This window comes from Cryptomeria japonica, chromosome 2 (assembly GCF_030272615.1).
Source record: "Cryptomeria japonica chromosome 2, Sugi_1.0, whole genome shotgun sequence".
Taxonomy (NCBI): Eukaryota; Viridiplantae; Streptophyta; class Pinopsida; order Cupressales; family Cupressaceae; genus Cryptomeria; species Cryptomeria japonica.
In genome coordinates this window covers 200,281,081-200,294,436 of record NC_081406.1, presented here as the reverse complement: position 1 = coordinate 200,294,436, position 13,356 = coordinate 200,281,081, and positions in this window count along the sequence as shown.

The window sequence follows — 13,356 nt, the reverse complement described above, 5'->3', positions numbered from 1 at the left end:
TAGGAGTGTGCAGGGTGATATGTACTTCATGATTCTCACTAATGACTACTCAAGAATGATGTGGGTCACATTCTTGAAAGATAAGTCTGAAGCTTTTGCAAAGTTCAAAGCTTTTAGAGAATTAGTGGAGAAGGAAAGCGGTAAGAGAATCAACTGCCTGAGAACTAATCAAGGAGGGCAATTCTCTTTCGGTGAATTCAACAAGTACTGTGAAGAACATGGCTTCAAGAGGCAACTGTCTACCCCTCGGACTCCACAATAGAATGGCCTAGTAGAGAGGAATAACCATACTATGGTTGAATTAGCTAGAACTATTTTGATTCAAGGAAAGGTCACTCACACCTTTTGGAGAGAAGTGGTGAGCACTGCAGACTACACAATGAACCGGGTACTCATAAAGAAAGGTAAGGATAAAACTCCTTATGAGTATTGGACCGGTAAGACACCTGTGGTTAGCTACTTTAGAGTGTTTGGTAGCAAATGTTACATCAAGAGGAGTGAACACCAGAGAAAATTTGATGCGAAATGTGATGAGGGAATATTCCTAGGGTAATCCACCAAGAGCAAAGCTCTCAAGTGTTTCAATAATAGGACTCAGAGAATTATGAAAAGAATCAATGTAAGAGTTGATGAAACCTCTAAGAAAACTGAGGAAACTAGTAGTGAGCAAGCAGTAAATGAACTAGTTGTAACCTTCTAGGAACCAGTTGTTAGTCAACCAAGTACTAGTAATAGTGTCCCTACACCAGTAGATGTAGATGCTGATACTGATGGAGATGAGGATGAAGAAGAAAAGCAAGAGGAATCTATCAAGACCATTCCTTGGTATGTCAAGTTGAATCATGATCCTAAGCAGATCATAGGAGATAAGGATGCAGGAATCCTTACAAGAAGAAAGGTCAGAGAAAACTCATGTATGATCTCTAAATTTGAGCCTAAATCATTCAAAGAGGCACATAAAGATGAAGACTGGTTCAAGGCAATGGAAGAGGAACTTGACTAGATAGAGAGAAATGGTACATGGTCTTTGGTACCCAGACCAGAGCATAAAAATGTGATTGGTACCAAATGGGTTTTCAGAAATAAGCTGAATGAGGATGGCACAGTGATTAGGAACAAAGCCAAACTGGTGTGCAAAGGATATGCCCAAGAAGAAGGAGAAGACTATGGAAAAACCTTTGCTCCTATAGCCAGATTGGAAGGAGTTCGTATGCTTCTTGCATATGCAGCTTTTAAAGGTTTCAAAGTATATCAAATGGATGTAAAATCTGCATTCCTAAATGGTGTACTTGAAGAGGAGGTGTATATAGAGCAACCAGATGGGTTTGCTCTATCTGAAGATAGTAACATGGTATGTAGGCTACATAAAGCCTTATATGGTCTAAAGCAGGCACCTAGAGCATGGTATGAATGTCTGCATTCCCATCTTGTGAAGATTGGATTTGAGAGAAAAAGTGAAGATAGAAATATCTACTTGAAGTCTGAAGGAGATCAGATCCTAATCGATGAGGTAGTTGTTGATGACATTATCTTTGGTGGAGATGACAAGATGAGTCATGAGTTTGCAGATGAGATGAAGAAAGAGTTTGAGATGTCACTCATAGGGGAGGTTAAGTTCTTCATTGGAATTTAGATCCAACAGATGAAAGATGGAATCTTTATCACTCAGTCCAAGTATGTCAAAGAGGTGTTGAAGACCTTTGGCATGGAAGATAGAAAACCAGTTGGTACACTGATGGTGACCAATTGTAAACTATCCAAAGAAGACGACTTGGCATTAGTTGATGAGAAGGAATACCAGATATTGCACATGCAGTTGGCATCACTGCAAGGTTCCAGAAAAGTCCAAGAGAATCCCACTTGGTTGTAGTCAAGTGGATTCTTAGGTATCTGAAGGGAACTATTGATTATGGATTGTGGCATCCATATGGCAAGGAATTCAATTTGAAAGTATTCACAGATGCTGATTGGGCAGGTAATGTGGATGACTGGAAGAGCACAATAGGTGGTACATTCTTTCTCGGTGGTAGACTAGTCTCATGGATGAGTAAGAAGTAGAGTTGTATCTCTCAGTCTACAACGGAAGCAGAGTATGTTGCAGCTTTCATGAGCCACACTCAGACAATTTGGATGAAGCATGTATTAAATGGCTTCAAAGTTCCTGTATTTGAACCGGTAAGTATATTTTGTGACAATACTAGTGCAATTAACATCTCCAGAATCTAGTTTTACATTCTAGAACCAAGCACTTTGAGCTTAAGTATCATTTCTTGAGGGAAAAGGTTCAGAACAAAGAGATTGCATTGGAACATGTTTCTAGTAAGGAGCAGTTAGCAAACATATTCACCAAGCCTCTCCCAAAGGCTACATTTATGTACTTAAGAGGTGAATTAGGGGTGTTGCCCCTTCAGGAGGTAAACTAAAGGTATATGCTCCACATCAGTCAAGTATTGTATAGTCAAATTTTTCTTCAGGATTGATGTGTTGAAGGATGATACTCCTTAGGGGGAGCAACATAATGGAACAGGGAAGCTTGTGCCTCCACTTTGGCATTGTTGTCAAAGGGGGAGAAGAAGTGAACCAGAGAAGATATCTATAAAAATTAGGGGAGAAGATGTGAAGCGGAGAGATATCTTTGTATATTGCCATCAATGCCAAAGGGGGAGATTGTTGGCATTATGTGAACTGGTATGAGGACATGATGACATTGTATGTTGTCATTGATGTCAATATGCTGAAGAAGAGAGAATTGATATATGTGAGAACTAGTATAACATTATGAACTGGTATATGTGCCAAAGTGAAGCACCATGTTTGTTCAAGGTGAACTGGCATGTTGATATGGGAACTGGTATATGGAAGCTTTGTATGACTACCGGTTGGTAGTCTCAGGGTTTCTAGTTGATAAGCTTCAAGCCTGTGTGACTCAATCAGTGACTTTGTGTGATGAGTTAGCATTGTAATGAAGAATAGATTGTGTTGCCACGAAATCCTTGTGTGCGTGAAGGATCTTACATGAAGAAGATTTTCCCTATCTACCTCGTGAATGTGTGAAGTTTGTAAATGGTGATAACGCATGATGGGTTATTAGCTGCCATGAAATTGGTGGAAAATGAACGATGAAGAATGTCTTGAGATTGGTTCAAGACTGCTACATTTAATGCTATGTGCTCAACAATCAGGATTGAACCGTTTGAATTTCTCAACCTAACAGGTTTAGGGTTTAGGGTTTATGCTACCAACCTATCTGTTTCCTATAAGGTCGATGTTGTGTTTCTTTCTGAGTTTGTTGGCAAAAGTTATGTGTGAGTATCCAAGTGAAGAGATATGTGATTCTTTCCAGACCAAAAGAGAGAAGTGATACCTGTAGAGTGTAAGTGCAGAAGGTGAAGAGGAGCTAAAGTGGATCTGCATTGGCATTAAGTGCTATTACTAGATCATTGTAATACCTATTGATCTGTAACCACTTCGATAGTTGGGAAATCCCTTAACAGGGTAGCTTTAACTGGCTTACTGTAAATCCTTTAACAGGGTGACTGAAAACCATTGAGTTCTTAAAATCCTCTAACAAGGTAACCTTTAACAGGGTTTAACCCTTAATTGGGTATTCTAGCCATCCCTTAACCGGGTGATCCCTAATAGGATTGGTTCCTAACAGAACCTATTGTATCAATCTTTAACTAGACAAGTCTCCTAACAGAGCGGACTTCTAAAGAGTTCAAAAACAACTTGTGGGTATTCATCCCCACTGTTGCTTTTCCCAGTTGGGTTTCCACGTGAAAAATCTGTGTGTCATGTGTGGTGTTATTCATATGATGGTTTAAGTGATTTGTGTCTGAAGGTAAATCATGTTAATCTAGCTGTTTATATATCTTTGATGATAGATTACCTGTTCATGCACTAGGGTGAAGTAGAAATGAAGTATTAGATTGTATGAAAAGATAAGTGTCGACCGGTTTATGCTTGTCTAAGTTATTCTGGGTTTTTCTGGTTGTACTCCGTTTAAGACTGGTGTTAGTGTTTTTCTATCAAAGCACAATGTTTGCTGACAAACCAGTATAGGATTGTGTTTTTGTCTGTACTAATTCACCCCCCCTCTTAGTACTGGTTTGGTACTATCTGTTCATCATTGAGTTATTAAGTTGCAGGCATATGAAGTGGGTTGAGTAGCTATAGGCCTATACATTCATTATAAAACACAAGAAGGGAACACAAAACAAAGTGGAAAATGCACTCAGTAGGAGTGTCCATTTAGTGTAGGAGGTTCAGATCTAGAGTATTGGTATTGATGCCCTCAAAGACCTATACAAAGGCGATGCAAATTTTGGTGAGATATATGAGGTTTGCATTACTCTTTCTGACACATATCCCATTTTGTATTTTGATTACATGATTCAGAATGGCTTATTGTTCAAAGTGGGACAGTTGTGTATTTCAAAGTGTTCAATGAGAGGAAATCTCATTAAGGAGAAACATTGTGGTCCTATGGAAGGTCATTTTGGTATTGATAAAACACTAGAGTTGGTTAGGAGGCACTACTTTTGGCCTAAAATGTAGACATACATTAGGAAGTTTGTAGAGTCTTGCACAATCTATCAAAGAGATAAGGGAGTTAACACAAATCAAGGCATTTACCAGCCATTGCCAATACCTACAAAACCATGGCATAGTGTGAGTATGGACTTTGTTATGGGTTTGCCTAGGACAAGACAAGGGTTTGACAACATTGTTGTCATTGTACATAGATTCAGTAAAATGGCACATTTTGTACCCTACAAGTCCACAAATGATGCATCTCACATCACAAATTTATTTTTTAAGGAAGTAGTCAGAATCCATGGATTGCCTTCCTCAATCATATCAGATAGAGATATAAGTTTTCAAGGCTATTTTTGGTGAACTCTTTGGAAGAAGTTAGGCACAAATTTGTCTTTCAGTTCTACCTACCATCCTTAGATAGATGGGTAGATTGAAGTCGTAAATAGGTCTCTTGGAAACCTACTTAGATGTCTAACCAAGTAGTATGCTCAAGCTTGGGATTCAATTCTTCCACAGGCAGAATTTGCATTTAATGATACTATTAACAAGAGCACTGGAAAAACTCTTTTTTAGATCAATTATGGTATTCATCCTAGAGGTGTGATGGAGTTAAGAGAGCTACCCAATGATTTCAAAACAAGTGCCCAAGGATAAGATTTGGCAGATTTTATCAAACAATTGCATGAACAGGTGAAGGAGACTTTGAAATCTACTGCACAGAAGTATAAGGTACATGCATATCACAGAAAAAGATATGTCAGTTTTAAAATAGGAGATCAAGTGTGGGCTTATTTGAACAAAGGCAGGTTGCCTAAAGGCAAGTACACCAATTTGTAAATGAGGAAGATTGGTCCTTTCCAAATCATCCGTAAGTTTGGAGATAATGCATATGAAATCTCTCTACCACCTAATCTTGATATTTCTCCTATTTTTAATGTTTGTGATCTCATTCCATTTAGGAGTATTGAAGGAGATAACAATTCTTTGTAGGAAGCTAATGATGAATAGGTTGAATGGCTGAAGGACCTTCCACCTAGCCAACCACTCCATTTGGAGAAAGTGCTAGACACTAAAGTGGTAAAATAGACCAGGAAGAACACCTACAAGGAATATCTGGTCAAGTGGAGAGGTTTACCAGACTTGGATGGATGAGCAGACAATCCTCAAGTATGTCACCACATTGCAAGAGCTACTCTCAAGTAGGAACTTGAGTTCAAAGCAACAGGGGGAGTATGGTGCAAGAGCACCCCAATAATGAAGCCCCTTTTCCATTTTCATGTTTGTTGTAATAAAGATCCATTTTTGTAAGACCAAGTGTCAAGTTGGTACACCTATAAACCACTTGGTCAAACTTAGTCAATGAATCTATGGTAGACTAGGAAGAGTCAATTTTGTGTGTCTTGTGTGATTAGGGTTCATTTGGAAACCTTTGGAGTGCAGGAAAATGCATAAATGGTCGATAGACCAAATGTTGCTAAATGTTGTAAAAGTTGCCCTATCGGTGTAACTTATCTCGATAGAGTCACCTTCTTGAAGAATTGTCATCGGGTATCGGTGTAACCCTTTTGAGTACCACCCGATAACCCGATGGATGGGTGACATTCCAAAGGAGTTTTCATCTGGTATCAGTGTATCTATTTTTATCCACTCGCGATGACCCAATAGAGTAGCAAATTGAAGGAGTTGGCATCAGAGATCGGAAGTCGAGGATCCTGACTTACCCCGACGACCCAATAAGTTAGCACAGTGGGAGTTTTAGTGTCGATAATCAGAGAATCTATTTTGAAGTCATCCCGATGACCTGATGGAAAAGTAGACTTGTGTCCACTAGTTATCAGGCATCGACAAAGCAGTGTTTAAGTTATCCCGAAGAGCGAATGGAAAAGCGCACCACCTTGGGAATGTTTCATCGGACATCAGATGGAGAGTTTTTGAGATACTCTGAAGACCCAATAGGAACACACCACTGACATAGTTTGTGATCTGACATCAGAAACCATATTTGTGAGTTAAGTCAATGACCCAATAGAATCGATTGATTGTAATACTGGCCATCAGGCATCAGAGGTCATGTTTTCGACCTATGCTAATAACCTGATGGAAGTTGTCAACTGCCAAAAAATGTAACTGAATAGGAATTTGGTCTCCCAAATCCTCCTAACAGCTAGGCCAGTTTAGATTTCAGTTGAGGATGTTGGTGGAGACCTATTTGAACAAGTTTGAATCACTTCCAAGAGAGAGAGAATTGATTCAATGAATGTAATTGATCTTTTGGTGTGGACAAAAATACAGTTGCAAGTTTCACAAAACATCTTTCGGTGTTGAAAAATCAATAAGTTGCATTGATAGGACTTGGCATGGCATGAAGGTTTAGAATTGTATAGTTCCATTTGTTTTCTATTGGCTTAGGGACTGGGTGGACACATCTGAGTTAGAAGTTCTTCTGCTCTAGTTTGACAGCCAGGGTAAAGTGCAATCAGGGTTTCATCCAGTGATGGCTCTAACTTGAGATTCCTGCATTGAACCACAATGGCCATTTGGGGAGTTCAAGTTAGAGAAATGTATGTTAGGACTCTGGTAGTTGCAGCCTAGGAAGTGTCAACACTTAGGTTCCCCACCACACCCTAGGCCAAGCATGCCCATGTGCTTGGTCTCAAAATTGAGAATTTAGGAGTGCAGAAGGACTTCAAGAGTGGACTAAACCAATCCAAGGTTGGATTGTGTGTGTAGGAGCATCCTTAGACCTGAACCTAATGTTTATTTAGTCTTTTGAATCCATTTGCAGTTTGTTACTTTAGAACCAGACCTAGTTACCCCTATTAGGCCTGTCTGGCCTAGAGGAATTCAGAGGTGTACAAAAGGAGTAGGAGCCTGTCTTTTTGGAATATGAAGGTACACCCTATAGGGTACTCAAATCTGAAGTTTTTTGTCTTCATCCTTTGGAAGAGTTGAGGCTATTTTGTAGAAAATGGTGTTTGGAGGGCTACAAGCTAAATTCGGTCTGGTATGACCTTATAGCAGCACTTGGTTGTTGTGGGTCTAGGAGCTATTGGGGATCAACATGGTTGATCAAAAGAAGTCATTTCAAAGCTAGGGGAACCTTTACCACTCCCTAAACCAAAGGGTTTGAGTATTTCCATGTTTTGCTAATTTTCCTAGTCAGGCATTAGCCTTAACATGCTAAGTAAGGTGACATTGTTCACTGGGTCAGAGTGAACAAAAAGTTTGATCATCTACAGAAGGTTGGAGTTAGGGCTTAATTGTGCTTCCCCTGCTAACCTCTACATCAAAGAGAAAGAGAGAGATAAGGAGATAGGGAGAGGTGTGTAGGGAGTGACTGAGAGACCTAAAGAGGGAAGATGTAGAGAGGTGAGGGAGAGATAGAAGAAAATAAGGGAGACAAGTTTACATAGAGAGAAAGAGGGGTAATGAGGTAGAGAGGAGAGAGATATAGAGCCTAGGAATAGAGAGGTGAGATACCTATGGTGGAGAGATAGAGGTAGGGGAGATAGAGGGGGATAGAGGTAGGTATTGAGATGGAGATACAAAGGTAGATAGGTAAATATGGAGGGAAGGAGACACATAGGGATGGAGAGAGAGAGAGATTGGAAGGGAGAGGTAGTGATCATGAAAAAAAAGAGAGTGGGGAGAAACAATAAGAGGAGAAGAGATATGGAGGGAGGAAAGGATATATATGGAGATAAGGAGGGAAGGAAAGAGAGAGAGGGAGAGAGTATAGGAGATACCTAGAGAGGGGAGAGAGGAGAAAGAGATAGAAGAGAGGGAGAGTAATAGATTTATATTTTAGGGGAGATAAAAAGGTGAGGGGAGATACATGCAAAAGAGAGAGTTCATTAAGGTAGAGGGCTAAGGGGTGATGGAGAGAGAGAGGTGGAGAGGGAGGGAGAGAACTAGAGAGGGGATTAATAGATATTTGAGATACCTAAAGGGTGAGAGAGAGGTTAGATACATTGATGGGAGAGAGTGGGGAGAGATAGATAAAGGGGCATAAAGAGATGTGCCTAATGAGATATGTATGGAGAGGTATAGAGGTGGAGAGCGAAGGAGGGAGAAAACTAGAAAGGGAAGAGAGGGAGAGAGAGAGAGGATAGGAGGAAGAGGTGATGACCTAGACAATGGAGAGAGGGAATATAGAGGGAGAGAGTATAAGAGAGATTAGGGGAGGGAGATTTAAATGAGGGTAATAAGAAAGGGGGAGATAGAGAGGGAGGGAGAGAGCTAGAGAGGGGAGAGACGTGAGAGAGAATAGAGAGAGAGGAAAGTATCAATATGGGAAATACCCTCAAACCTATGAACCTCAAACTTTGTGCCATCAATCTTGTACACTAAGCCCTATACCAATACCCTTAACCCTAAACTCAATATCCTCAACCCTATACCTAAACCCTATATCATACTCTCTATTCCTTAAACCCTATACAAGGGAGGGAGAGGTGATTATTGATAGAGGGGAGGGAGAGAGAAAATGAGAGAGATAAGAATAAAGAGAAAGAAAAACATAAGGAGGCGAGGAGGGATAGAGAGGTAGGTAGGGAGTGATTGGGAGACTTAGTGGGGGGAAATATATAAAGGTGACAGAGAGAGAAAAGTTTACAAAGATAGAAAGAGGGGTAAGGAGGCAAGGAGAGGTGGAGAGGGAGGTAAATTACTAGAGAAGGGAGAGATATAAGTCATAGAGCCTAGGAAGATAAGGAAAGTGACATAGGGGAGAGGTAGAGTGATAGAGATATGGGGAGAGAGAGGTTGATAATGAGATAGGGAGGGAGAGATAGAGAGGTAAAGATGGAGGGAAGGAGAGACAAAGGGATGGGGAAAGAGAGGGTACCAGATCACAACAAATTAAAATTCAAAACATAAATTGACGGAATGCAACAACAATAGATAAGAAAATTATCATCACAACACACAACACTAAGATTTTGACATGGAAAACCCGGTTAAGAGAAAAACCATGGTGGGAACCTACCCATAGTAAGATGATACTCTATAGTTGTATGTAAAAATATTACAATGGGGAATGCATATGCATTCAGGCACACTTCCTAGAAATCACTACTCAAAATATATTTTCTCGGAAGGCTACAACCCTCAGGGAAGTCTCACTGACTTACAATATGATTTAGACTACAATCCACAACACAAAACACACCTCAACACTTTGTTGAATGATATATCCTTATTCACACATTCATCTCTCTTTGATAATGCAAACACAATACTGACACCTAAATTACCTAGGCATCTCACCTATATATACAAATCATTAACCTTGATAACAAGGTCGACTAAACCCTCAACCCTCAACTCACAATTACAAAACTTATATTGCATGATACAAAGATTGACCACTGGATCAATATTATAAGTTAAATTACATAGCATGGACCTAATTCAAATTACCAAACAATTAAATCCACCGAAAATCCCACCAAGATCAACCGCAACATGCTACACCACCAGAAATACTGCATAACATGAAAATCATCACTGGTTCATATAAATTGTTAGACAATTCAGATAATCGGAAGACAACTAAGAGAGGAGGGTGAATCAGTTGTCACAAATTACCGAAAGCATTAGAAATTTAAACTTTAATACCGGAACCCAAAACAATAATACCAGAATAGCAGTTAATCCATTTAAGCATAAACAATAGTCATAGAATAAAATCCATTCACACAGCACCAAGATTTGTACGTGGAAAACCCAGTAAAGGGAAAAACCATGGTGGGAAGTCTACTCATAGTTAGATAATACTTCTATAGTAAGTATGTGAATTACAATGAAGGGGCCTACACTTGTAGGAAGGCCAACAACCTAGAGCACACTGGTCATCACAAAAGGAGACTCATTGACTACATATAAATCCAGACTACAATTTAGAGGAGTGTTGAACAACCAAAGATAGCATCTCTTATGCTAGAGTACAGTTCCAGTTAAGATCAATACAGGAGGACTAACTCCTCTTACATAAATCCAATTCGATCTCCTATGATTGACCAACTCCTCTGCCTGAATGATATTACACTATTTACACATTACATTCCTTGACTGTGACCTCTTACATTAACCATGATGATTTACAATGAGATCTTACATCTATATATAGAAACCCTCGACCATAAATAGTCAGGTCGGCCAGCAGATAATATACATGTTATGTTAAATCCGGTCCATAACCTAGATCAACCAGGACCAAGTATAGGTCCACACACTTCAGCAATGATCTCCAAATGCCAAGTCTCAAACATGATCACCAATAACATCCTGAAACTCCATTAGAAGCTACACCAACACCACTTATGTAATTCATCAAATATCTCCATCAAAAGCTCTGCCGGTGAAACCCTCGCCAAAACTAGAAACGAATCTTCTAAGTAAGTGTGTGGGGGAAAAAGCGAGACTAGGTTATCATGCCCTAATCCTACCTTTTGACACACATTACGGAATACGAAAGAGCCTAGAGGTATCACACAATTGGCTACTTCTTTTTGTGAAAGAGAGAGCCACGGGGGCTACCTATTAGGATTTCTATTCCTTTGTCGTAATTGAAAGGTAAGATTATGCAAGTTCAATTCCTAACCCTAAAATGCAAGTATGAACTAATAACAAGATTGCAGAATTGAACTTAAACAATGGAAAGCTACAAACACAAGGAAAAGACAAGAATGCAGATGCGTACCCAGAGTCAAAATTTGACTGAAAATGTTTAGGACGGGGGCCCGGGCGCCACTGTCCTGATTCGGTCCCGGAAACTGCACCTGAAATTGCTGTTTTGCACCCTGGAAAATTGTCGGAAATGCTGTCTGTCAGGAGGACCAGGGTGTCCAGCGCCTCTGTCCCAGGGACCAGGGCACCCAGCACCCCTGTCCTGGCAGGACTAGGGTGCCCCATGCCCTTGTCCTAGTCTTTGGCTCTACAATTTGGTGTGGAGTGCTGTCTCGACCTGCTTTTCTCGGATCTGCAACCTTCGACATCGTCCGAGTCCCGAAACCTACACTTGTATCTAAAAAAGGTGTTTGGGCAGCTATATAGGGTTTTGCCTTAGTCAAACCCCCGCTTCGGTGATTTCCACCTCCACGAATAGCCAAGTTGTATTGTAAAAGTAATGTGTGTGCAGACCTTGTGTGTGTGCAAGATCTAAAATGCAAGTAAGCAAACTAGAGCAACCTAGAAAGTAAACCCTAATTGCTTGTAAATGATAATGTAAATTCTCTAAATCAAGATGCAAAGTGATCTAAAGCATGAATAAATGAGATATTGAAGCTTATGCAAATACATGAAAACAACATGAAATCATACCCAACCCCCAAGGGAGGGGTACAAGCCAATCTTCAGTCGGTAATCTCCTATTGTTCTTCAATGTCTTCCAAGCCCTAAATGGATGAATGGAATTGATAAATGCTTGATAGAGGGATGTTGAATGTTGTTGAAGTCTTCAAAGATTTGCTCTTTTGCTGCCTATGAGGTTCCTAAAAACAAAATTTGGATCCCTTCAAATGAAGAAAGAGAGCTCTTATGTATGAAACCCTAGGTCGCAATTTCATCTTTTGGCCGACCTAGAGATTGAATCTCCCACCAATTTCTTGGGGTTAAGCTTTATTTTATGATTGGATCATGCTCCTAAAATTTCGCAAAAAATGTCCGGGACCGTGTGCACTCCGGGCGCCATGGTCCCGACAACTTTTCATCAAATTTTCAAGGCCGTCAGATATGATGATTTTAGAGAGAATCCCGAAGTTACAGGTGATTTTGAGATGTTTTGACCCCCGAAATCAAGCCCCCCAGTTCAAAATAGGACTTAATTAGGGATTTTGATTAGATGATGTATTAGAGGAATAACATGAAAAGGGGCACACTTTAATGAAAGGGCCCGACTTTATGATGTGAAGGATGATGAAATAGGACCTTAGACCTAATTAATTTGATTAATTAAGTCCTAAAGGAGAAATGCAATGCAAAATGTAAAATGCACCAAGGCGGGTGCTAAACTAGGTGTGAAATTTTACCACCCTTAGCAAGTGCGAACAATTTACGATGCTACATTTAGCCCCCACTTTAGCAGTCATATGAGTACCACGTGCATATGCAAGCTAAAGTACTGAAAGTAAACATCATTTGAAAAAGGATATATCCATAAGTTCGTCGAACGAAGCCCCCAGTGGTATCTGCAGTACACAATTAGGAACCGCACCCTACAAAACACACGTTAGATCACAAAATCACCTAATGCTTACTAAGGAAAGTGATGAAATTTGTGAGTAGCTATATGCCCCCCCCTGTTTCGACTTGCTTATTAGGGAGGTGAAACAGGGTAGCATGTTTACTTATGACAAATTGTGTAAGAGAGTATTGATGAGGGATGTTCATTGAAAAGGCTTCATTAGAACACTTTTTGGAACATCCTGAGAGTAGGGGAATGAAAATACGATTCCTACGCAACAAACGGTTTGAAAATCGCATCTCCCAAACTCAAGTTATGATGAAATGAGTGATAGAGGAAAATTAGGGTTTTGAAAGTAAATGTAAAGGAATGAAAGTATATACCTTGAAAGTGACATTTGCATTTGTCACTTTGTTGATTTCTGAATATTGTCTATTGTAGCGGAGCCCACATAGCCATCATCATGCCTTCACGATGACCAAAGCGTCCCACGAGGATTGAGATCCTGCGACAGGCCGTGATCGAGGACGAGCCACTAGATGAGGTGAGTTGACTGAACGTTGACTTTTGATTTTCTGCATTTGACTTTCTGTGATCGTTTGCGGGCCCTAGAATCTGACTGTGGGTCCCAC